We start from the raw sequence: 25745 nt of genomic DNA on the forward strand, positions 1-25745 counted from the left end.
AGAGCAGGTAAAAAACCTGCTTTTCTGCATAAAATACAGAAGAATAACTTGTAGCTGTTCCAAACCTGCTAGTGTTGAAGCCTCAAGAAATGAATACAATTTTGGATAGATTTTCTCATAAATTTTATTTTGCATACATATCAATGATGAAAATGTTTACCCCTCGAGATTAGACTGAGTTACAGAAATATTAATGTTATGATCATCACATCTGATACTTGCAGTATACTATCTGTAACAGCCATGAGTACATGAAAAATACTTATCAAATAAGGGGCCTAGAGGAAAGCGTTCTTCATTTCACTGACAACCATAAGAAGAGGTAGCACAGTATTTCAGTGTACATGGACAAAATAATTATAAACATGAAAGTCCAAGGAGTAAAAATATTCTAAGCTATCTGGGCTAAATATCTGAGATTAAGTGTAACATTTAAAATCTTATACTAAGTTAGAGCTATCTGATATAATACTCTGCAGTTCAATGTGTATTCCTATCTCCACTTAATATTAATTTCCCATCAAGTTTTAAATCAAATTATGGAACACCACTCCTTTCCCATTAGTATTTTGTTGAAGAATTTTGGAACACCCAACTGTGCTATTTATTTCCATCTGTTGATGTTTCTTTCCTTACCACTTAATCTGATCAAGCTCTCTAGCATTTCCCCTTGCCAGCACACATTGTTTAATCAGTCAGTAAACCTCACTGCCACCCCACGTCTGTCCACGTTGAAGAAGTGAAGAAATGGAGTGTTGTTTATCTAGGCAGCAGGGACACATGGAAACAGCCTTTTAACATTTAGAAGATTGTGACAGAGTGAAAAACTTTCTCCACGTTCATGGAACACACACACAAAAGTGGAAGTAGGTATGAATTTTTGTAAGGGAGATTTAGATTAAATAAAGAAAAACACCCCTCTCAAATAATAAAGATAATTAAGCACTGGAATACATTTCCCATAAGGGTATCAATTGTCTCCATAGGTGGAGGAACTTTATGGTCTTTTCCAGCCCTATATCCAGTGATAAATCCTTGACATCCCTTTCAGCCTTTTATCTCCTTTCCTTACAGTTTCACAGACAGTTCTTCACCATTATCTCACAAGATAACCAAGTTTGATTTTTTCATTTAAGAAACAGCGTAGGATTACTAAATCTTTTGGTTTAAGAAATTGCTTGTCTAAAAGACACCAGTGATCCATAAAGCCTGACAGCCTGTCTGTAAGAGCTGCCAGCATCAGTTTTGGGAGAAGAAACTTTACATAAGGGACGTGAAGAATAATCTGTCTCCCTGTGTCCTCCTGGTCTCCAGCCACTAGAATCAGTAGAAATGGCATACTTCACAAAACTGTTTTAGAAGTAAATCATCAGAACTTAAGATTTTCTTGCTATAACTCTGAATCTTACCATATTCTCCTGCATAAAATAATCCTTAGGGATAATTTTTAATTAGGTGGGAAAAAGATTCCAGTTTATTAGTTTTGAATTGTATCAAGTGCTCTTTTGCTTTTGGATATAACAAAGACTGAATAGAAGGCTCTTTCATATATTGTATTTTGTGCACTAGCAATCTTTCAAGAAAGCTTGAATTGTTTTAGGAGATTCCACACACTATTTATCTATGCAGAGTATTGTCCCATTGAATGGGACATGTATAGGTTCTACTGTAAATTCCTTTAGAAGAATTGCAGAATAAGCATTCATGCCATACTCACAATGGGAGAGAAGTATCTGATCTGAAATTTCAGCACTGTGGTGGTTAAAACAGTGAGAGAAAAACAACATTGTTTTGCACTTAGAAACCTGTTTCTAATCAGCTGAGCTACTCCTATGGGGTCAAATAAAAATGATTAGCTTATTAAAAGCATAGCTTTGCTATTTAATAAGCAAAAATGATTAAAAATTCTGTTCCAGATCCTGATAATTTCAGTGTTTCTAGTTAAGCCTGCAAAATTGCATTCATTATTAGTGTCTAGATTCATTAACAATTCAATTTATAGATATTAATGCTTATAATGCATGCTTCGCTTGCCAAAACTTGAAGAGAAATTGTTTCAATTAGCTTTCATGGATCATGAATCCTACCGGCTGGGTATTTTTAGACAAAAGATACAAACACATCCCCAAGCAATGCTAATGCACAGCTGGGATTCGTATGTAAGGTCAGCTAACAGTTTAAAAGGAAAAACAGTAAATTAGTTTTACACAGTACAGTCAGACAGGAAGAGAACCAATCGAATATTTGCAAGTCACACTACTCCCCTCAAAAAAGCCAGGATTCCCTGGGTTTCGTGCTGTATTTTTAAAAAGCCAAATTTGGAAGATGTGAACTAGCGACTAGGTCAAAGAGTATTTTTCAGCATGTGACTAAGCATACTAGGTTTGTATGCTTTGTATGTACAGGCCCAAGGCAAATTGTTCCATTCTCATTTTAATTCAAACTATATAATTAAAATCAGTGAAGATACACAGATGTAACCAAGGACACAAATTTGCTCAACATTTTCTCTTCTTTTCTTAGGTCAGTTACAGTCAGGGGGAAGAAACCAAAACCTACACAAACAATTTGGCACTACACGTGCAAAATAAAAGCACCACAAGATCATAGAATAAAATATGCTGCTGAGCTGACCAGGTGGCAGGTCCAAGCACATCGTGACCAGAGCTATCCAGCCTGTGAAAAGAGGGCTTGCAAGGAGGAACTTTCATCAGACTTGCAGTGATGACACACCAGAAAGAGCTGAACTCTGCCAAACCAAGCTTTTACGCAGTTGCATGTGCTGTGCATGAACAAAGAAAGCATGCAGCCTCAGGATAGAGATTAGTGATTTCATCTGATCACTTAAAGGAAGAACAACCAGAATAGCTTAGGTCCACAGGCTGGACTTCATTAATATAAAAAAGTTAGTATAAAAAGTTGGCCTTTATTAACGCCAGTAGTCCATTATGCTGCCTTCTCCTCTGAGCATTGTAAACACCAATTGGAAAATGGTGAGATTTTAATGCAGCTACTACACATAAGGTATCACGAGGTGCAGACTTCAGAGACATCTGATGTAAGCCCCCACAGATAAAGAGCTGACCTGCTGTTCCTGCCTCCTGAATACAAGGTTACACGGCACAAGGACTTCAGTCAAGCCAAAGCCCATAACTGCTGCACAGCACCACAGCTTTTCTGCTATCTGGCACACCTTCATCTGAGATCCGACTGTCTTCCAGTACTTACAGGTATTAACTACTCCATGATTCCATGGCACTTAGAACTAAATCCAATGAAAACATGCTAGCTTGGCTTTGCTTCTCCTTTTTGGTGGTTCATTGCCATTCCTGTGAGCAACACCTCTAAGAATGGTGGGGGGAGCAGGGGATTTCCAGTTCACCCTTTTAATGCAGGGAACAGAAAGAGATAAAAAAAAAAAAAAAAAAGGAAAAAAGTTCTTCAATACATGAACAGCATAGCTAAGGAACAGTATGCTTTCAACTCATACCCATGTTATTTGTCTAGAAGGTAGTTACTATATTGTCTCTGAAACAGACCTAAGGAAGGTGTTTTCAGGAACAGGAAACTTTCTAAGAAAATTAGTGTTTCTGCAAACAGATGACTTCAGTTTATGGCTCTCGTCTCTGAGGACAAGGTAAACTAAATTCTGGGAATATTGCAGATACTCAGCATTGTATCCAAGCAATCTATCCAACCATTGCTCCATAAGGCTGGTCTTTGTTTCAAAAGTGTCTAGACTATACAGATCAACCAAGTTATTTCTTTTAAGTCGGCTTATTTTTGGAGAGCAGCGCTCTGGAGAATACCACCCTAATGGCTGACCACAGAGGTGTCTCACACAGTCATTTCACTGCTAGGCTTGAGCATATCTATCTCATGTTTATTTGTAGGGCAGAAAGTCAGGCCTACACTAAATTCTTCGCCAGTGATGTGAGAGCATGTGCTCAGCTGGAATCTCTCAGCAGAGAAAAGCAATTAAGAAAAAGAATTAGAGGACTAACATCAGCACTGAAGTTAGCAGGAACCTGGTCTACAGACCCACAGTGTTAGCAGCTGACCCAGTGCTGCTCAAGACAGCTTCAGGGCCAGCTATCTCAGAAGCATGTCTTTCTAATTAAGTTTTTGTGGAGTTAGGACTTAAGTCAGGGTAACCTTATTATAACTCAAGAGGAGGCAAAACCAAATGATCTATCTTCCACAATTTAACTTCACCTTATATTTGCCAGTACATTAATAGATGCTAGGACCATGTTTCACTCCTGGCTTGAACCACATTGCTACTTAAGCACTGCAAGGCACAAAAAGCTGCTGGGGGTGCGGGGGTAGAAGTCAAGATCTTCTCGTAGATCCACAGAAATCTTCAAGTGGCTCAAAATTTTCTAACCCACATTCCTTAACTCAGATGTTTACTCTGTTACATTCAGATTAGGTCCAAGCAACTGGAAACAGTAGTACCAGAGAACAGACCGACACTCCACTCAAGCTTATGCTTTGTCAAAGACAACAGTATGAAGAAGCCCCTAAGCTACTTGCACTTAACACCCAGTCTATTTCAGGCCTCAGAATTAACACAGAAAAGTCATCTAAACAACTATTTTTAACAATATGATGTGTGTGTCCTCACCTGCACAAAGCAAAAGGGAACACAGGCTCACAGACCTTAACCTGCACTACCCATGTTCCCAAATTCATTAACTCAAGATTATAGCTTGAACAGTACATAAGAAGTCAACTAATGTAATAAGCAAAATGCCTCAAAAATATATCAGAAATGAAATGACAATGCTAGCCTTACTGCTAACAGCTGTGGTCAGCAATGAAATCATTAGCAATACCACATTACTATTCTAGACCATAATTCATTTGGTTTAGAAAGTCCACAGAGGCCTGACTTGCTTTGCCATGAAAAAGAGAGCAAACAGATTCAAATTACGAGAAGATCCTGTTCTTTACCTCCCCCACTTCCTAGGAACATGTTTTCAGATATCTTCTACCAGCCTCTAACAGTCTGATTCTTCCTTTGACTATGTAGAATCATAGAATAACCCAGGTTAGCAGGGACTTCAAAAGATCATCTGGTCCAACTACGCATGGCAAAAGGAGCCTAGATGAGATGATAGAGCACCCTGTTCACTTACATCTTGAAAACAATGAGGACTCCACCACATCCCTGGGGAGGTTGTTCCAGTGACGGATTGTTCTCATTGTAAAGAATTTATTATTTATGAAGATGGAACCTCTCCTAGTGCAACTTGTACCTGTTGCCCCTTGTCTTCTCCCTGTAAAGAGAGCGCCTCTGTTCTCTTTGTAGCCACCCTTTAAGTACTGGAAAAACGTGATGAGGTCCCCCTGGACCTTCTCTTCTCCAGGGAGAAAAGACCTAACTCACTCCTGTCTTTCCACACAGGGCAGGTTTTTCAGCCCTTTACTCATCTTTGTGGCCCTCATTTGGGTCCTCTCCAGTCTGCCCACATCTCAAATTGTGGGGACCAGAACTGGACAACAGTACTCCAGGTGGGGCCCAACAAGCACTGAGTGGGATGATCATGCCTCTATCTCTGCTAGTAATGCCCCTGCAGATGCAGCCCAGGCTCCAATTTGCCTTTGTGGCTGCAACAGCATGTTGCCGACTCACATACAGCCGTCTGTCCACCAGGATCCACAGGTCCCTTTCAGCAAGGCTGGTCCCAGCCACACAGTTCCCAGCCTGTACTGGGCTCTCTGGTTACATTGTCCCAGGTGCAGGACTCTGCACTTGTTTTTGTTAAACTTCATACAGTTCTGGGGAAGCTGCTCTTCCAGCCTGTCCAGGTCTCTGTAAGATGGCTCTCCCTTCTGATGTGTCCACTTCACCACCCACTTCAGTGTCATTAGCAGACTTGGTGAGGGTGTTTTCAATCCCCTGTCCAGACCATTCGTGAATATGTAAACAGCGTGGGGTACAGTATCAGTCCCCAGGGGACCCCACTTGTGACATGGCTGCCAGTCTGAATAAGAATCATTGATCACCACCCTCTGAGTGCGAGTTGTTTGCCAGTTTCCCAATCATCTCACTGACCACCCATCCAATCTGTATTCTGCCAGGAGGAAACTGTGGGAAACAGTGTTGAAAACTTTGCTGAAGGCCAGGTAAACAATATCCACTGCTATTCTCATGTCAACAGGAAGTGTCACCTTGTTGTAGGTGATGAGGTCAGTGTGGCATGATTTGCTTTTGGTAGGTCTGTGTTGGCTTTTCAAGTCACTGCTTCACTTAGCTTGCAATAGTTTCTAAGAGGACTTGTTCCATTACTTTCCGAGGGACTGAAGTAAGACTCATGGGCCTGTAGTTCCCTGGTTGCTCTTCTGGGTCCTTTGTGTAGATGGGCATGACATTTGCTCTTCCAGTCATCAGGGATATCCTCCAATCTACATCACTTTTCAAAGATTATGGACAGTGGCCTCACTCCAATGTCAGCCACTTCCCTTAACACCCGAGGTGGATGTCATCCGGGTCCATAGACTGATGTGGGCTGAGCCCTTGCAGGAGGCCACAGACCAGCCCTTCCTCCACTGGCAGTAGTTCAATACAAGTACTTCTCTGCTGTGCTCATCCTAAGGTTGGCAATCTCCTTTTAAATATTGTCAGCTGACAAAGAGGATGGTACAGTTGAATGGATTTGCAGGCTACATTGTTCCTAAATAATTAGGTTGTGTTCTTCCATGGCACAGAGTGGAACACAGCAGAGGACACCAATCTTCCCAGTCTCAGAACATCCTACAGGGTATTACTCTCTAGACTAATCTAAACAATTTAGAATTGGCCTTTCATAAAAGCAGTCAGCGTGCCTCATTGCCAGCAAGACACAAGCCACTGTTGGAAAGCAAAAGCCACTGTTCGAAAGCAGAAGCTTGCAAAAAAAAAAAAAAAAATGGCACTCAGGTCTGAATTTGTCCTAAATCAGAAGATGAAGTACCTGTTCCCCTGTACAGCATTAAGCTACAGCGAATAAAGAAATTAATCTCTTGAGGTCAGTTAGACGATCTTCAGCAAGCATCCACATCTTTAGTTAGATTAAGAGTGTTTTAGAGCTGGCCTTTGGGCCCTCATATTTTGCATATACTGCACCAGCCACTCTTACAGTGTCATCCAGGAACAGCTAGCCAAAGCAGAACATCAAAAAGTACACAATTATGTCACAGCTGTAGCCTCTCCTGTCCACTCTTCTACAGCATCCAGGACAGGGAAACAGGTCTGTAAGTGTCTACTGTTGTCCTCTTTGAGTCACCCTACAGTGTCAACAAGTTTTCAAAAATCCTCAGGTTACATGTAAACAAGTGCCTAAATATAACAGAAGGCATTTGACTGTGTCAGCAGATTATTGACCTGTGATCTTTGGATGATTACTAAAAGGAGGCAGTCAAAAAGTCATAAAAGGAAATGTATTGGCAGACTAAACTTTAATAAATAGGGTTTTGCAAATCTGTGTTGCTCCAAAATTTGTAAGGATGTACAATCAGAAAAAGAGAGGGCAAAGAGACTGTTCTCCACACAGATACAGGTTTTTACCTGCTTTTAGTACTGTACACATTGTCACTTACAAAGTCTCCAGGTTTTGGTTTTTTTAATTATTTTTTCCAGGAGAAATTCTCTTAAATACTTTATTTCATAGTTTAAAAAAGTAAACCCAAGACAGATAAAGCTCTCCTACTCTTTAAAAGCAATTTTGTTGAAGGGACACACAGCACTGCTCAAACATCATTACATGCTGGTTTATCAGCTTTACTCTGCTCACCCTAAACCACACCATTTAGTCACTACATTACAATTTTATGCAGACACTAAGAAAAGCAGCAGAACTTGTAGTTCTTGTGCTACTGAAACCTAGAAATCTTCACAGTAGATTTGAAGTGTTTAGAGATTTGTTTAGTTTCAGTCATATTTGCTTTTTGCCCCCACTTATAAGGTTTAATATACAAATGTACATTACATGCTACATCTGCAGCTGAAAATTATTTGTAGACATTTACCTCATTTCAGACTACCACCAATCTCCATGTCTACCTCTTGACAGACTGTAGTATAGATGGAAATTGTCGTTCAATTTTCACAGCCCCAGCCCTAAATTGGGTGATGCATCATACATACATGCTAAACCCATCTACGCTGCAGACTTGCTAGTGCTAACCACACTTCTATTGCTCATCTGTGCAGAGAGATACTAGGGGCAACAATACTGCCCAGTTTTAGTCCTGATTTTCCTAAATGCACTTAGTTCTGCATTTTGATTTTAAACAAAATGCATCATTTTCCTATTCTTTGTTAACATATCAAGAACATTCTAAACTGTATTTTTAAAGATTAGTAGTAACAAAGATGGGAGAACATGGTACACCTGTAACAGACATTTTGGAAAAATACATGATGGCAAGTAGCTCCATTCTTCAGAGAGGGTTTACGCAGGAAAAGTGCAAAGAATGACAAACCACTTTTCATTGCCAAAGACTGCACTCTATCAACAACGGAAACTTTTCCAACTGGTAGTTTAGCTAGTTGGAAGATCCTGTATTATCAGCAATGTATTTTTAATTTCTTGGAGGGTAATTCAGGGAAAGCATTTGTCATTTTATTGGGTGTCCTGGTTTTGGCTGGGATAGAGTTAATTTGTTGTTGTTGGGTTTGTTTTTAATTACATCCCTGACACAAAGTTTATTTCCTTTGGTAGGAAATGTAATAACAGAGTTAGCTTTCTAACAAAGGAAGAAAACAGGCAAGTTGTCCAGCACTCCTCCCTTAACTCTTGTACCAGTTTAGCCATAATTAAGGACCTAAATTAACCCCAGACAGTAACATTTTCATTGCAGGGCCAAATCTCACTATTTTTCCACACTTACAAAAAGAGAATTATTAGCTATATCCCCTATCCCTTCTTCTAAGCACAGGCACATCTGAATTATAATGATGGGCGGATAAAGATTGAAGCCTGGCATGTGATGACATCTCCCATATTTAGGGTTTTGTACATTAATGACACCATGCTGCAGCCCATCTGGAAACTAGGCAAATGGATAAATAAACTCAGAAAGGAAAAGGCCTCTGTACGGTTGGTTTATGTTTAGGTTCAGCATTTAAACAGTTTTCTAGGTTTTGCAACCATACATTCAGATCAATGCTGAAAATGCAGAAAGAATAGCATAGAAAAGGGAGCCAGCTTTTTAAAAATATAATTATAAAAAATAAAATCAGCCCTTTCCCTGAATAAGCCTAGACAAGATTGCTAGAATCACAGGTGTATACAAATGCTCCCACAAATGCTAAAGTGTTATATAGAGTATTCCCTAGAGTCCTACGTGAAGAAAACCAGGGTGTGTCAAATTCAACTCTTAAATAATTGGGCTGAATTCGCCTCTGTTTCCAGATGTTCTTCAGATGGCCTCAAGATGTTGGTCAATCTACAGCTCATTTCAATTGTCTAGTCCTGAAGTGAGTAACTGAACTGCGGTCTACATATGAAAGCAACTATACAATTCCATTTGTCTCATTTTGAACAGATGGGAAGCCAGCACACAGGCCATAGCTGTTAAGTACCCAGAAGCAGAATAAAAGCTAACGAAAAATAAATTAAGAACTTATGTTACAAGCAGCTTGTCCTGCTCCCTTTGAGATCTTGGTATAAGCTTCTTCCAATCTATCAGTATTATCCTAGGCTTGTCTAGTTCTCATACTGTCACCAACACTTTCATTTCACCAGCCAGCTGACGATGATGAGGCAAAGCTGAACACTATTAGCATGTAAAACACACTGCAAGAGATGCAGTCATGAAAAGGAGCAATACTGCATGGAAGAGAGGACCCAGACCAAATGACTAATCACCTCCAGACTTCTGTTTAATGGGTAAGTCACAGAGGGACAACTGCATCTACTGCAAGTATTGCAGATGCAGCAAAACTATTCATCAGCCTGCAGAAGACCTGTGAAATTGCACATGCACTCTTTGACTTACGCTCCCCCCTCACTGGGAGGGGATCAGCTAGAGCTAACAATGCATCCATTCCACATCTGAAATTGCTAATTCTGCCTATGGAAACAAACACCAGTCATCCCCACTGACTACAGAATACAGAACCAAAATCTTCCAGTAAATGCAAAACATCGACTAAAAGGTTGTGACAATTGAAGGAAGTGACCAGAGCTGGAAGTTGTCCCTCTGGTGCCTACCCCATACGGAAAGGATGCCAATTTGTGTTCTCCAATCTTGCACTTAATGGTATCGGATTTTGGACTTATTTCTACAGCTTGATGTGAGACACTTTGCAAGCCATAAGTCCCCTTTATCTCAGCATATAAGTTTCTCCTTGATTTATTTCTCCTCTACAGATTTATTTGTATTTATTATCTTCAGAAAGATACAAATACCCCAAGTTTGTCACTGCTATCTGTACTCATCTCAGACACAAGATAGCTTAATGGCTAAAAATAGGATACAGATTTATACAGAGTCAAGAAGGTCAGACTTCCAATTACAGAGCCAGAAACAAGATTAAAAGTAATTGAGAGTTTCATATGTTATATTTAAAGCACAAAGATTCTTAAGTATACCTCATCTAGAATGTCTATGTGTTTTGCTAGCCACAACAGTTGTGGACTGAGTCCAGATTCACCCTGTTTTCCATGTGACCAGTCCAGACCAGAGCTGGCTGAGAGGAGTGACAAAACCTGCCCTGTCCCTCCCATACTGCTCCAGACCTCCTATTTTCCTTTAGTAAATTCCATTTTCTCATGCAGTCCTTCATTTTAGTTTCCCCATTTGCTTTCTTAATCTAGTAAGAACGTAATTTCCATGATTTACCTCTCCTTACACGAAACTTTTTTCAATATTTTTTAAACTAATATGAATAGTCAGTGTTACATTGAAGACACAGGTGCAATGACTTACCTTCAGCATTCAGAACATTCTTTGGTATTGGTTTTCTCCTCCCAGCTCACTTTAAGGCAGAGAATCTGTTGTATTGCAGCTTTAATCATCTCTTCCTTCCATGGACACCCAGGACATGGTTTAAGAATGCTTCTTAGACTTACAGTATTTCACATCAATTTAATATTTTTCATATTTTCCTTTCTTATGGAAAGCAGGCATAGGTTTTAGACATATCAACAGCATAGATAACAGACTTGGTACCAAGAAATTTATGCTTATAACTTTTCCATTATCAACACCACCTTTGTCAATTTTAAAGACTTCTGACATCAAAACATCACATTCCAGCTGGGATAGAAAATGGCAGATTTCCTACTGACTGATACTCATTGTCTGGTGCATCTCAAAATAGCCTTTATGTCTTATACTGGCACACCTCAAATACCCTTCACAAGCACTTCAGCAAGTGCTATTTAGGCAAAATTAGCTCTAACCTGCATCAGAAGCCAAATAAAAATGCAGCAAGCAGAAGACTTAACTATATGCATCTGTAGACTCTTACACCATATCCATGCACTTCTCTAATCCATCTTGCACTTGCTAGACCACACCACTTTGTTCACCACAGAGAAAACAAATGAGTCTCAATTCAAGCATTCTCTTGTGTTATAACAACACCCATTTAAAATAGAGTCTGTTACATTCACTTCATCATCTTTATCTCACTGTGGCTGCTCTGCAGAGAAGATGAACTGTACATTCTTACATTTAGTTGTACCTAGAAGCTCAGTCAAAACAGGGTTGGGTTAAAACTCCATTCATGACCCTTACTGGGCTAAACAGAGGTGGAGTGGGGGTAGAATGGCAGAACCCTGAATTTCTGATTTTCACCTGAAAAATGAGCAGCAGCCCACAATAAGAGGTCAATAAGGTTGCAAAATCTAGTATTAAAAGTTCAGAAACACTTCAAAGTTCCCCATCCTACCCCAATTTGTTTTCTTCGGTCATATACATCACATTGTTGTGCAAAACTTCTAATTCAGCTTACAGCACTAAGGTGAAAGTTTTTCCTAACACAAAGCATTGGGCTAGAAACCCTAAAAAACATATTTAATCTCTGTTCTGTCACACACCCCTTGTAAAAAAAACTAGCTGAACTCATACCATAATGTATCTTAAAGGAATGAATTAAGACTTTACAAATAAACTTAATATTGTGCTAAAAAATTATCCATTGCTTGAGTAAAACTGCAAGTTCAAAATTTCAACTCAGGAGACCAAAAAACAAACAAAAAACAACCCTGAAAAAACCAAACCCAAAACAACTGGTTTTTGATCACTGAAATAAAATTTAGTTCTTAAATAATTGTTTACACAGAAATGCTTCCAAAAAAAGTCAAATTCTTTTTTTCAAAAACAGAGGATGGGCATTGATAAGTTCTTATTTTTCTGACTTTTTTTTTTTCCTCCCCACACTTGAATGATTCAATAAAATGAAAGTATTTTTGGCAAAGTATACTTTTCACCAAGAACTGTTTAAATTATTTTCTCAGTTTCCTTTCATCTTTTCTGAATTCAGTGATTGGTTTTACAACCTTCAAACTTTTGCAGCTCTAATTCTATAGTTACATATTCCTCCCTTCCTTTAAAAACTCCACCCATTTAACAGTACTAAATACAGCTGACAATTTTTGCACTTTATTTTTTGCAGGAGCAGACAGGCCAATGATTAATGTGGTTTACATGGTGAGAGGATGATGGAAAAGAAACAGCAGAGATGGATTAGGCACAGAGAAAATTAAGTAGTAGGACATAAGCTAGACCAGCAGAAGGAAATGTTAACAGGCATAAGCAAAGATAAACAACCCCCCTTATTTTCACTACCACCAGAGAAGTTTACCCATTTCTTCCCCAGATGCTTTTAGCTTTCCATTGTGCTGCCCCTTATGCCAGAGCTTCCTCAAACTAATCTTTAAACTGTGTCACTTTCCCTTTTCAAGGATCTTCAAAGGTTCACTGCTACAATGACAATGACAGGAATCAGCTGAAGGGCAACTAGGCAAAATTACTGTTTGGTACATTTTCACAGAACAATAACAGCAATGCACACAGAAGTTAGCAAATACATTAATTCAAGATGTCAGATATTTGGCAAAACACTCAGCCCTAGTTTACAGAAAAGGCACTGGGACTGCAAGTGCCCAGGACCACAGAGGAGTCCCAGACTTACAGTCCACTAAGCCATAACACTGTGCCCTGCCCAAAGGGTCATCTTTTGGCACCCCAAATCAGGTATGAGCTGTTAAGCTGGACCAACCTCACCATATAGATGAGCTGCATACAGTCCAAACATTTACCTTCAAGCCACCAGGAGATGACAGGTTGCTGCCTTCTGGTTATTGAGAAAGGTTCAACCACTTCCCCATCACCTCTCAGACAAAACCAAGCAAAAAACGCTCTCAGCAGTTATCAACAGGCTATAAAGAACACAAGTTCATCCCTTCTTGGGTTAAGGGAAAACAAGGCTCCAGAACATTGGACAAAATATAGGTGATGAAAATAAACAGGAAAAGGAGGAAGAGGATTCGGAAAAAGATCAAAAGAGTATCAGGTAAGCTGTCATGAGAAAGAATTATTGCACTCATGAGCATATCATACTTCATATCTGAGCCACAGGTTTTTCCTTCCCTCAAGAGGCAATTCCTGTGGTAAGTTCCACAGGTCTACCATCCCCAGACAGTTATTTTGTGCATTTCGGAGAGAACAGATTTGCGTGCTCCAAATATCCCTACAGGAAAGGGTCAGTTTCAGAATTCCTGAACAGCCAAACATTAAGCCTATTCTTCAATACTTAAAAAAAGTTTTAAGAAATTATTAGAAAGATTTCCATCTCAGAAAAGCTTTGATTCTGATACAATCAGAAATCCCTAGTTTTACCTTGTGGCAAAGACTGGAAATTTACAGCTTGCAGAAAAAAAACCCCAAAAACCAGAAACATCTTATTTGTGTGCAGGAATGACTGTCTAGTTAAAAAAAGATCCCACCGTCTGCCCTTCTGCTCTCACACACCCAGACTCATGTGCGAGATGCAGGCTCCTTGCTGGTATTTGAACTTAGTAAAAAGAAGCCACTTCCTCATTAAGACATACCCAACTATGGTAATAACATGGAGAGCCAAAAGTAGTAACAGATTTATTATTACCACTGTGTGGAAATAATTTTTTTTCCTCTCTGTTACTCAATCCAGTTAATTATCCATGCAAAGTAAAGTTATTCCTGGCAGCCAGAGAGGCAAAACTAACTTCAATAATGCTGGGGGTGGAATGGTTGTTACGCAGGAGAAGAAACTAACTAGTTCAGTAAATTAGCCCAAATAGATACACACTGGGATTGGCCTCTAGAGATTCGAAATACCAAATTCAATGCTTTTAGGCTTATCATACTTCTTATTTAATAGAGAAATGTCTGATCTGGGACTGCATCATATCCCAAAGACTCTACAAAGAGGTAATTTTTTCAGAGAGCCCTGAGGGTAACAGGAAAAATTACAGAAAGCTTCAAACCATTCAGCTCCCGCAAGTATCCCTGCATTCTGGACTTTCACTTAAGCAACAAAGCACAACCAGCAAGGAATTTGTGGTGGTTACTGAATACTTGGATGGGTATTACAAAGCACAGCACTAAATGCTTCAATAGCCCAACATTTTCCTGGAAAAGCATAGTCTGATTTCTATGAGGGGAGAAGCTGGCTGAGATTGTAGCATCTTCTCAATGCTGTTGGCCTCGGCACAGCTCAGGCTGAAATACCATGTAATACTCCCAGCTCTCAGGGCATTCTACAGGTACTCTTTGTTTGCTCTTAAAGCTTATTTGTCCTAGAAAATGTCCCCACAGTCAGATTTTACCTTGGGGGGGGGGTGGTGGTTGTGTGTGATAAAAACCAAACCCCACCACATACCTATGACAATTAAGAGGATCGGGTAATCAAGCCATGGAGTGAAAAACCCCAAACCTACAAAAAGCACACAAAGCAAAAGCTGAAAGTAAACCACATAATTTATTCAAAGTATTTATTTCAACTGTCCACAGGCACAGTGATTGTATAAAGAATGAACGATGGGAACACAAATGAACACTATGGGAAAAGAAACCTCTTACATTTTTTCACTGTAGTAAAGTACAGACCACCAAGAACAGTTTGACTCAAATACCCAGCATCAGTTCCCACACAAGAGCTGTTATTGTTGGCTTCAACACCCAAGTCCAACAAGAACAGTAAGAACATGCATTCTGCTAATGTTTGAATAACTCTTGCCAACAAATTGATCCCACAGCAGCAAGGCTGTAAGAGATGGATTCAAATATAAGTGAGAAAGAGAGAAAGTAACTGAAGGGAAAAGACATGCAGCACTCCTCTTTTAGCATAGGTGTTCAATGGGAGCCTTTTTATTGCCCTTATTTAAAATGGATTATTTCTTTCTTCTCCCCTCTTTGGAAAGAAAGGGCTCAAAGGGCATTGGTGAGCATCTGTAATTTACATGCAAGGGAGACACAACTGCCAGAGAAATACAGATTCCACAGATGTTAACCCAGAGGACAGCCCAAATTAAGCAAGTCTCTAAATAAGGTCTGGGAGTCACTTTCTGAAGAAAAGCAGCATTCTTTCCAAAGTAGGCAGTTACAGCTGTCAGTTTAACCCCAGTCCAGCAGACAGTCTTCTAAATTTACCTGATTACTCTGTGATAAAGTCATCACTTCCATAGGCAAAAAGGATAAATCACCAAGATAAAAAGAACAGAAGACACTAGTGACTGGTCCCTATAAGGGACAGTATTTTGAAATATCAAAATGGGCCTGACTAGTAAACCTGAAAACTAAGCCCCTATTAATCCACAAACAGATTCATTGCAGCATTAAGTGATCAAGACTCCTGATAAATAGGTTAATGGCCTGTCCAAAGCAGCGCTGGCTGAGCTGTACTGTTCAAGGGCTTGAGCACATATTTCTGCATGGTATCATACTGTACCACTGCTATCCCAGAACCAGTTAGCTATCTCCTGCACAGTGGAGTTATAATCTATACCTCCAAATCAGTTTCATTGTTACTTCTCAAGCTGCCAAAGGAGCAAATCTGCAGAAGACACAAATTGTAATTTTATTCTCATGTGACTATTTCTTCTGTAGGAAATATAGCTTCCCTCTCCAGAAGGATATCACACAGCATCAAGTACGACATTGACCTTTGACCATTCTTTTCAGGCACCTTCATTATTTTTCTGCTCAAACACATTCAACCTTTTGGTCCATTAGCTCAGAGATGCATGCATGTACACCACGCCACAAATGGAAAGAAAGCAGACCAAAATAATAAAAAATACAGTAAATTTATATTTGTTTTAAACTGTGATGCCCCAGTGAAGCCTATTTCCTGAAGAGATTTCATCCTTTCAATTTTCTCAGTCCTTTACAGGCTCTTAACATTAAGTGGGACTCTGTACCTTTAATTGTGCTCTTCCATCTTGCACAAGTAAACCTTTTCCATAGTAGTCTTTTAAAGTTATAAATAAAACACCCAACTATTTTCTTTTTCCCACAGATGAGAACATTAAAACATTGACATTTTAATCTGTTCTATACAAGAGTGAGTTGTGTCAGCACACTGCTTCCAGCTACAACAACAGAAAAACCCAAGTTTAATTAAAGACAGAGTGGAGAAGCTGCATCGTGGTGTCTGAGCCACAGAGATGCATGGCATAGTCTTTCACTCACTCACCATTTTGGGCTCAGTTTCCTCTTTGGATAACTGCTTGGCAGACAAAAGATGATTGAAAAGAAAGGGAAAGGGGGACAAGAAACAAATGTATTTTTTCAGATAGGAGACACGAAAGGTGAAACCATATACCTGAGACATACACATTAAAAATTTTACCTGTAACATTAAAGGCATAGCACAAACAACCCCATCACAAACGCACAGCAGAAGCCCATCACACCCACATCAGCCCTGTCATTTCAGTGCTAGGGCTTGTACTGATCTAAGCTTTAATGCTGTGAATTAATACCCATTTCCACTGACATTCTTTTCCCTGGCAAGTTCCAGTGATGTTCTATTTTTAACATTGAAACCACAAAATTCTGGGTTTCCACTTTCAGGTAAGCAAGAGACACACTGTCTGCCACCAGGTAGTACCCAATGCTTCTAGCAGGAATCTTCCAGCAATTCATCAGTCCATGCCCCTTCAAGGTACAGGACTGCTGCAAGTTGGGCACGGTGGGTGCCTTGTCCTGTGATGGAGAAGGTCTGAAGGGAACAGAGGACTGCTCTACTACCAGCGACTCCCTTCCTGCACTCCTAGCCATGAGCTAAAAGATGGAGGTCTGCAGATCTCAAGTTATTCCCACCAGCACTTCCTCAGCAGCAAAGGCTGCGATGCTTCCAATGCCCTCAGCTGCCTGTGCTCACTGCTGCAAAGGAAGGCAATGTGTAAGGAGAGGCTGAGAGAAACGGGTCTGTTCAGCCTGAAGGAGATGAGGCTAAAGGGCAACCTAATTGCTGTCTGCAACTACCTACTGGGCAGTTAGAGAGAAGACAGGCTCTTCTTAGAGCTGCTCAGAGAAAGAACAAGAGGAAACAGAAGAAAATTATAGCCAAGGAAATTTCAGCTATGGACAAGGAAAAATTCTTCAGTGAGCGTGGTCAGAGTGGAACAGGTTACTTGGGGAGGTTATACAATCTTCAGCTGTAGAGTTACTTCGGAACTAAGGAGAAGTTGCCCAATGTAACATCAGTAGCACTGCTCTGAGCAGGGGGTTGTACCAGCTGCCCTCCAAAAGAACTCTTCTGCCAAAACCATTCTACAATCACATGACAGATCTGCTTCTCACACCCCTGCTACTACACACAAAATGGGAGCAGGTAGACAACAAAAAAGTAATCTCCCATAACAAGTCATGTATGACACTGCAGACTGAAAAAATACACCTTTCAGATTCACATACCTGTGTGCGTTTAGACTGCACATGCTAACGTTTCCCAACCAAACCATTATGGCAGCATCATCATTCATGAGAATGACTTCTCACAGGTGATAGCCTTAAGCAGCCCTTGGGTGCTTACATTTCCGAGTCAGGAACCTAACTTTTACGTTTAGGTCTTTGAAGTAGCATAAAAATTAACGCAGACTTGTTCTGCACCTGGTGTGGCATCTTCCAGTAGCCATCAGCTGGATAAGAAATTCTCCTTCCAAATTGCAAAGGCAGTCACCCCACAGTTTTTCCTTGTTCAACAGGAAAGCCACAAACACTCAGCCATTTACTATGGTTTCATTACATTACCCAAACAAAGGTGCTTTGCAGTATTATTTTTAATAATGCACGTCAAAACTACTACAAACAGGAATATCAAGGGAGTAAGATAAAATGTTTTCTGCACTAGAAGTGAGACTCAATTTCTAATGAGATCATTTTGTTAGCATTTCACATCCAAATTTCCAAGTACACAGAAGTCTTAGTAATATGTTTTTTTAAAAAAAAAACCCACATGTTAATTCATAACATTGTCACTCACTGGCTGGAGAAGAGTATTGCTAGCATTTGATCCTGCACTCTCAAAACTTCAGTTCAAAAGGACAACAGTTCAGGCTAGCTGATACCCCTAATGTAGAGAATAAGTCAAAGTGAGTAAGAAGAGTTGTGTAAATAGGAACAAAATGGAAAGTGGATATGAAACTGAAGAATAAGTAGGAAATAGAAGTATACTAATACCATTTTCTACTATAAGGATCAGCATCTACTAGTGTTTGCAAAACTCACCAGTCTAGCCCCAGTTAAATGAAACTATGATTATTCAGTCCAAAAATAAAGCTGGAGTGTAATATAATTCAAACTGTACTACAAATCACAGGCAAGTTACAATCCATCTTCCAAAATTTGGAAGGAAAGCTTTTCAGCTGGCAGGCAGAATAAACATTCATATAGATGAGGATGCAAAGAAGGTGGGAGTAGAATGAAAAAAAAATTCTCCTCACCACAAACTTTTATGGTTAAGTATGTATAATTGTTTCCTGCCCCATCTTTCACACAGAATAGGAAAGATATTCATATCAACAAAAATAATAGTCACATTCTTGACCAGTTTCTCAAGAAAAACCCCCAACATCAAACACACCACCCAACCCAACCACCAAAACACCCCTGACAAAACACAACCCAGGGCTCATTAAGACACCAAAATAAGAGCCAGATTTTCAAATTAACCCTGCATAGTGGATGCATGTTGGTTGCCAGGCCGCATTGAAAATCTGGCCCACTGACAGATCCTGAACTTTTGAAGATGCAGCCATATGTACTGCATTCCTGTCAGATGGTACCACCTCTTCTGTTTGTGCATGTACCAACCATCAAAAAAGGCACCTGCAGTATTGTACCTGATGAAAAGAATTATTAAATATCTGTTCATGGGAGAACTTTGTTGAGAGCATGGAAGTTTATTTATACACCTGCTTTCCTCACTAGTTAAGCATGTTTCACTATTCCCATTTTCAAGCATGTCTGTAGTGTGTACAAACTTTGCAGTGTTTCCTGTGCAAAGGCACCATGTTATAAGCCTGATGTATATTGTTGATGAATGTATACTATGAAGGAATTTCCAAGGTGTTTTTTCCATCTACTTCTCAAAGAGGAAAAAAAATCCTAAGAAAGTCTGTGAATCCAAGCAGAGACTTCAGAAGTCCTTTCAGACAATCAAAAGCAGGATTTTCCAACCAGGCAGCTGTAGTTCATTAGATCTGCCATGGACCGTGAAAGCCACTTGCCAATAGTGTCGAAAGACTATTACTCATTTCAATCTCTCTGAAGAGGACAGCGCTCTGACAAAGCATTAGTGAAAAACTACAGAGTTTGGGGCTCTGACTGGAACAGCTAAGCATGCAGATGGAAGTTCAATACTTAACAAGAAGCTGAGTTGTGAAGGCAGATTGATGTCCTAGCTTTTCACCTTCAGAGATCTGAGTTTCCATCTAGATTATAAATGGAAGAAAATGTTTTGGAAATAAAAATAAGCTGCCCATGTGGACAATAATCATACCATACAACCTGGCAGAAATCTTTTTCTGAATAGCAAGTTTTCCACACCCCTTTGAGTCTTGCTGATCTGCAACTGACAGCAAAAATGTCTATTATTCTGGGACTAGTCAAATCAGGTAAGAATCAATCCCAATCCAGCAGTCAATAAGAAATACCAAGACGTTTTCCTGAAATAAATACAAGATTAAGGCAAACATAAGGAGAGAGTCTGGAAAACACTGATTCTGTTCCTTTCATGAATTAAATTTCTGTGTAAATAACAATAAAAATAAGGTCTTTTTACCATAGTACATAATTGGATGGGTTTGGCCCACCTAAGCATTTGGCTAGCAGATGTTACAGTTGTGGGTATAGCATTTGAATTCAAACACAATGCCTTCCCCTTTAGCTGGTTGTAATTATCTAACCCATTCTAATAACTGTTCTCTTCCGCATCAACTTGAGTCTTCACTTTTAATGCCTATAGTAGCACTGTGGACATTTTAATGACAGACACCTCAGTTCCAGGCAGTAGTATTATGTGGTCAGACATCACGCAGCAAGATACACAACTCTCAGAAGACTAATACACTTAATGTTGAGGCCTTTACTACCATAATACCATAACCCGTAAATACTCCATTTGCCATCCCCAAGCACATCAGCTCTGGTCTCCTGTATGCAGTAGTGGCTAGGAAGAGTTGTCAGAAATCCAGCAGGTGAACTAGAGATAAGACAATTTCTCCATTAGTGTCTGTTAATCAAATAAACACCACCACCCCCCAAGCCGCCAGATATTAGTATAAAAATCTAAAGCAACAGAAAGGACTCAAGAGAAAGCATTCTCTCTTCATCCCTGAGAATCAATAATCCACTTTGTATATTTTTTACTCGGACTCTATTTTTAAAACTATGTTTTTACAGATTACCAATCAGCAAGAGACCAGTTTTCATTCCTAACATACACCCTACTTTAGAGAAGAGCGTTTGCAGAGAGTTGTAAAAAAGCATGACGAATATACAGCAAATAGCAAAAACTAATCAAATTATATACTTATATATTTTCTTATGTTCCAAAAAAGTAGCAGATTATATTTTACAGAGATGTACTCAACATAAGCAATAGTGCATTCACAGTAGAGTTGGCTTTTCTGTGATGTTTTGCTCTAACTGAAATATGTTCTATGAAAAGGACTGGCAGGACTCCTAGAGAGCCAGTATTTTCACAGCCTAGGTAAGTATGAGTGTCCTCCTCACATGGGAAAGTATTTTAGAAAAAATCTTTAAGAGTTATGTCACGTAAACTACATTAAATGACCCTATATACACTTTACTAAAAAGCCAAACTCTACACAACAGAAACAAGTAGCAAACAGAATGATTGCCCTTATTGTATGACTGCATATCAAAGAATTCTTTCCAAGAGGGTACCAGGGGAAAAAAAAAAAAAAAAAAAAGACATTCAATAGTGAATTTTATGAGAGAAAGATAAAAAACAGGTAGTTCAACAGATTCCTGAAATCCCAGTAGTGGTCAATAAATCAACTTCTGCTTCGCATTATATGAAGAGGCTGTACTTCGCAAATCACTGTGTAAGCTGCCTCAATAACAGCACTCCTGCTATCAAGTTTACTTGCAATGATTCCAGCAAAGAAATTAATTTCTTAGATGACAAGAAAAGGTTATCTAGAATGGGGAAAACACAAGAGACAAAAATTTCCACTAATAAAACAAATATCAGACTCTGAAGTGAATTTGAAGCTATCTTTTTTTTCCTCCAAAAGATTTGAAATCCCTATAGCCCAAACACTAGAGCTACAAAGAAAACATCCTACAAACTCCATTTCTAAAAGTACAAGGAAAGCATAATGAACTATATCTTTTTTCAGTACGTGATTCAGTAAAGCATTCCCGTGCATACTATTCCTCAGGCAAGTCCCATAACAAGAAAATTTACCGCAATCAAAGTTCTAGACTTAAAAGCAAACCCCGACTTTGAGCTACTTGTTGATTTACTCCTCAAAAACTTTAGTACAATATATGAAAAACTCTGCAAGTGCTTTCCAGATTTCAGGATATGCCCTTTCCACAAGTATAAAGGCGTTTTTCATGACTTCAGCAAGTACTAAAACACATACCTTCCTTGTCTCGTCTTACTGTTTTTATTGATCTGTTTATTCCCAAGAGACATTCAACAGGTATCCATCATCCAACTTATCCTCCAGTTAACATTTTTTTTTCATAAATGTTGCCATGAAGGGACACCATTTTACTCTAACACATAGCACTCCATTATTGTTCTCATTTTATTCTCCTTACACTTGTCTTATGCATATAAAGTGCACAAAAGTACATGCTTTATTTATTTGCCAACAGGAAGTCAGCCATAAACTGACAACACAAAAGTTTGATTTTGAAAGTCATTATACAAAAAAGCGGATTACCTTCCTCTATTGCCCAAAGATCTACTCCCACCAGTTCTCTTAAAGCAATTCAATCAATCAGACATCTAAGAACTATATGATCTAGATATTGGCATCAAACAACTAGTCTCTATGCTAGATAGATTGATTGCAACACTTTACTTGCATGATCAATTTCTATAGATTTGGTTTTAGCTGTAAAAGTTTGTTGTATTTCTATATTTTACAGCTGCAGAGATTAACATCAAAATATTAATCAATTGTAAACCAAAGCAACATAGCTCAGCTAAAATAATAGCCCAAAGAGACTTAGACCCTCAGCTTCTATCCCACCTTTATCTATCCACAGATGCCAAAACCAGTGACAAGGCCTTCAAGGTCAAAATCAACCATTTAATGCTGTCAATCTGACCTATTAAGCAGAGGACCTCTAGGAAACATCATACTGATAAAGGATTAATGCGAGCTGAAGTCCCACAGGAAGTCATATGGCTCTGCTAGGACATTTATAAATTAAGTGAGTAGCTTGAACTAGGTCAAATGGGAATGAGTTAAGATCTAGGTTTCAATTTCCATGGTGATTAGAAGAAAAGAGCTTGTCTGAAGAGCCGTTTGGACCATTAATGCTCATTTTTAGTATCCTTTGGAAAGCACTTAATATTTGACAGGACAGAGAGAAACAATAACAGTTTTTTGTTTGTGGTTTGTTGTGGTTTTTTTTAATCTGGTGACTTGAGTAACTATAGTCATGTCTGTCTGACACTGACTTCAAAGTAACAGAATAGCCAACACAAGACTCTACCTAGAAAGAAAAGGAAAGGATAATAGATTAACAATGTGAGTTTTCAGGGAATATATTCTTGGACTAGCTTGATTTTTAATTATAAGTTTATTGATACTAACACAGAGATATCAGATTTTTGTGAGGCAGCTGACTTGATGCAGAATGACATTTGATTAAGAAACTCAAAATCAACATGACACATCAAGTAGGCTAGAAACTGATAGGCCTCAAAATGTAATTGCAGATGAGGCCAAACACTAAATAAATGTTTCCAGCTTATATCAATTAAATATCAACAGAAAAGAGAATGGTTTCTTTTATCCCACCTTCAAGAGCTTGACCCTATGTTATTCAGCAGTTTTGTCTATGCTCTGAAAAAAGCACAAGATGATTACTGAAGAAATTTGCAGATTAGAGTGATAAAAACCAAGGATCAGTGATAGAAAGCCATTTAGTTTGCCTGGTAAAGAAGAGTCAAGCAAAGATCATAGTTTTTAATATAGCTAAACGTAAGAAAACATGCCTAAGCCACACTGACAGGTTAGAAGCCTACCCTGAAAGCAGGTATTCTAAAAGGTCATTGTAGAAAAACATTTGTAGGGAGCTTCAGTGAGATACTGTGAGTAAATAGGACTATGGAGATAATTTTGCTTTCAAATTTCCTCCAAAGCTAAAATTACACAAGTGAGGCTTAGTCAGAAAACAGCAGACAACAGCTGGTGGCAGAAAGAGCCACATGATGTACAGAAGGCAAGAGGACCTGGGAGGCTGACGTAGGTTACAATCAAGAGCATGAGTATGATGGGCTCTGTCCTCTCTCCCTCTTCAACTGAGGACAAGCAAATATAAGGGGGAAATAGTTACTCTGTGAGGTTCCAATTTCTTCCACTTTTCTCCATAGCATCTAGATGCAAATCGGAACCTCAGGAGAAAACACAAAACAAAACACACTGCAAGAAACAAATAGTTAAATAACATACTATTTTGTGTGGTTGGAGACTGAGCTAAACCATAAAGCGAAAGCACATAGAATGACTGAGCTAAAGGCATAAATGCATAGTGTCTCCTGAAGAAGGTGGCAGGACTTCAGAAATAAAAAAGTAATCATCTAAGAAGCTACTGCCAGTAGGATATGCAGCATATTTTCCTTTTTAAACACAAAGGCTACTACAGTGCCAATTGGTTCAATTGTGGCCCAAGATGGGAAAATAAGCTGGAACCATTGGTGGGAAACTATATGTTGCAGGATACAATAAACAAAAAAAAATAAATTCCTTGTGTCCTTTCATACATTTCAAGTTACTGTTAGCACCTCAGAGTAAGCTCCTCAAGCTACCAAGCACTTAAAACATTCAAATTCTGTGCCGTGTGTCAGCCTCTGCTCTTGCTGCTATTAACCTCTTTCCCACACCATTATAACAAAACTCAAGAGTGGGTACAGCTGAACTTCTGTATAAACTCACATATTTAAAAACAAACAAATAAAACCCTCCCCTAGAAAGCTACCAAAAGTTTAACTGAAACAGAGGTAAGCAAGTATTTGGGCTTCTCAGGCCTTCCTTGAAGGTTAAATTGGACAAAACTTAAGCACCTGAAAGGCAATTAGGAACCAGTTATGACAGCATGCATCTTAACCCTAATCATAGTTCTCCGAGTAACATCCTCACATGCCAATAACATACATTCAGGTTCTCCTACTTTTTGCTTTTGTAAGGTACAAAAGGCCTTTGCAGATAATGCAGAGTATTAGTATTTCCTTTTCCTGAAAGAAATACCGTCTCTTGAAAAGCTGTACTTAAGAGGAGCTACTTACATATGGTACAATTAAATGTTTTACTTCCTCCAGCAATGAAATTCCACCATGAAGTTTCACAGCTTTTTTCATCTGATGTATAGAAATACCACATAATGCTATGATCTTACTCACCTGTTACAAAACCCACTTAGCAAGCACTCTTGGAGCCCACTCAGCTGCTGACAGTCCCACAGCAGGAAAGGAGGCATACCAAATCCATCCAGAACATCCACTTTTTTGTCTTGATCATAAATACAGAGAGAGGGGAAGAAAGAAGCCTCAGAAAAAGTTGCCTAGAACCTCTCTGTATCAAAAACTGTCCTACCATGCTTTCAGCTAATCCCTCCATCTTTATATAGTTGCACTTAGTGTATCACGCACAGTTAAACTGAAGACCTGAAACACAAAAACTCCAAGGAACATATGAAATGCACAAGGATGTGTAAGGAGCATCACAGAGCTGAGGTATTATGTGCCTCCTGAATCCCAAACCAGGGCTTTTAACACTTGTGTTTAAACTGGTCAGACATAACAAAGCCTGTTAGAAATGCTGAGCCAGGGACAGAGACGTGACCTCCATCAGCAGCCAGGCCCATTGCCAGGATATTCCTCAGGTTCCCACCTGACAGTAGCTGTCAGCAACAATTGCAGCTGAACTGCATTGAACAGTTTAGGTGTAATTCCAGCCGTGATCATGCCAGGTACAACATTACTTCAGCAGCTGTGATTAAACAATAGATCTGATACAAGATCTTTTAATAACACTAAGGGGAGATTT

General features: G+C 39.2%; 1 long non-coding RNA gene across 1 annotated transcript in view; it reads right to left on the reverse strand.

The window, feature by feature from the left end:
• LOC130159272 (uncharacterized) overlaps window positions 1–25745 on the reverse strand; it is a 124348-nt gene that overhangs the window by 94659 nt on the left and 3944 nt on the right. The window contains exon 4 of the long non-coding RNA XR_008825685.1: window positions 25100–25208. This is a non-coding gene — a long non-coding RNA (uncharacterized LOC130159272). The remainder of the gene's footprint in view (window positions 1–25099; window positions 25209–25745) is intronic.

Source organism: Falco biarmicus, chromosome 15, assembly GCF_023638135.1.
Source record: "Falco biarmicus isolate bFalBia1 chromosome 15, bFalBia1.pri, whole genome shotgun sequence".
NCBI lineage: Eukaryota > Metazoa > Chordata > Aves > Falconiformes > Falconidae > Falco > Falco biarmicus.